This window comes from Nanorana parkeri, unplaced genomic scaffold (genome assembly GCF_000935625.1).
Source record: "Nanorana parkeri isolate BGI_ZX_2015 unplaced genomic scaffold, ASM93562v1 scaffold2675, whole genome shotgun sequence".
Lineage (NCBI taxonomy): Eukaryota > Metazoa > Chordata > Amphibia > Anura > Dicroglossidae > Nanorana > Nanorana parkeri.
In genome coordinates, this window is record NW_017308943.1 from 47,084 (window position 1) to 48,569 (window position 1,486).

The 1,486-nt window shown below is 41.3% G+C and overlaps 1 long non-coding RNA gene across 1 annotated transcript; it reads right to left on the reverse strand.

Annotated features, from left to right (window-relative positions):
• Positions 1–1,096: 1,096 nt before the first annotated feature.
• Positions 1,097–1,486, reverse strand: LOC108802135. Its single transcript, XR_001942200.1, has 2 exons — positions 1,418–1,486; positions 1,097–1,331 (listed from the first exon to the last, which is right to left on the reverse strand). It is a non-coding gene; the product is annotated as an uncharacterized LOC108802135 (long non-coding RNA).

The following is a 1,486-nucleotide window of genomic DNA, read 5'->3' on the forward strand; positions in this document are numbered from 1 at the left end:
AAAAAGGGTCATGTAGAAGCGACAAGCTACCAGCGATATTGAGCGACGAGATGTGAACAGCTACATTGAAATGTATTGGTGAAGCTACATAGAGCAATATAGCGCAGAAATATGAGCGATATCGCTGCAAAAATCGCGCGATAAATCGCTCAATGTGAACGGGGCCTTAAAGTGTGCAGTTCCCCCTCCCAAACAATACCAGACCAGGTAGGAATGTTAGGAAGGACCTTTTTTTTATTAAAAAAAAAAGCATAGGGTTCCTCCTAAAAGCCATACCAGACCCTTAAAGGAGAATTATGAGACGAGTGATTTTCACTCAGCCTGATAATCTGAGCCGACCTGTGACAATGAAACTGTCACAGGTCGGCTCAGTAGATTGGGAAGTGAGCGAACACATACCATCGTTTCACAGCTTGCTGTAAGAATATAGAAAGTCTGTATGACAGCAGCATAAAGGTCTCCCAGACTAGAGGACTTGGCAGCAGCTTTGTGTCATGACTCTCTAAGGTACACACGGGGTTAATAGACACAGGTGAGGACAGCTCAGTCTGTATACCAAATCTAATATTGTTAAAGTTTAATTATAGCCAAAACATTTGTTTTTATTAGTTTTAAATTAAGTTATTAATTTTAGTACTGTCCTGGAAATATTCTTCACTTCCTGTTCTGAGGATGCAAGAAAAAATTTGAGTAAATCTTTCCAATATGAAGGGAATTTTCCCCTAGAGAGTTGTCCCAGGAACAGATGCCGCAAATGGAGGATTTACTCACCTCTTTCCTTGGTTACAAAACTGTATCATCAGGAGAAATAAAGGGGTGAATCTCCTGGTGGAGACAACAATAAAAACTGGGCAGGAGGTCTAATCCCTCATCCAAGAATTTGTCTTTACACTTACACTGTCACCAGCAACATTACATCTAACAAATCAGATACATGAAGATCTGTCAGGTTTCCAAGACCATGTTTCTTATATCATATTCACTGCATGTAAAAGAGGAAGGAGGTTTTTGTACGGCTCTGTATCACTGTGTGAGAGGGAGCTTGTTACTCTGCTGACAGTAATAAACTGCTTCATCTTCATCTTTAACATCTCTCATTGTGAGAGTGAAATCTGTTCCAAATCCAGATCCACTGAACCTGGCTGGGGCTCCAGATTGCAGATTGGTCGCATAGCTGATAATCAGTGTTGGAGGTTGTCCTTGTTTCTGCTGGTACCAGTGTAAGTAGCTGCCGATACCAGTACTGGATTGACATGAGATGGTGACTGTCTGTCCTAGAGTCGCAGTGATGTCATTCGGAGTCTGTCTCAGTGTAATCTGTGCCCAGGAACCTGAGGATGGTGAAGAAAATAGTCATTTCTGTATACACAAAAAAAGTATAAGCTTTCTCTCCTTTACATCTTTATTGAAGTCTCACCCTGAATATAAATCAGTATGAGAGGAAGTAGAATCCCCTGAGAACCCATTTTGATGTCTCTGCACTGAC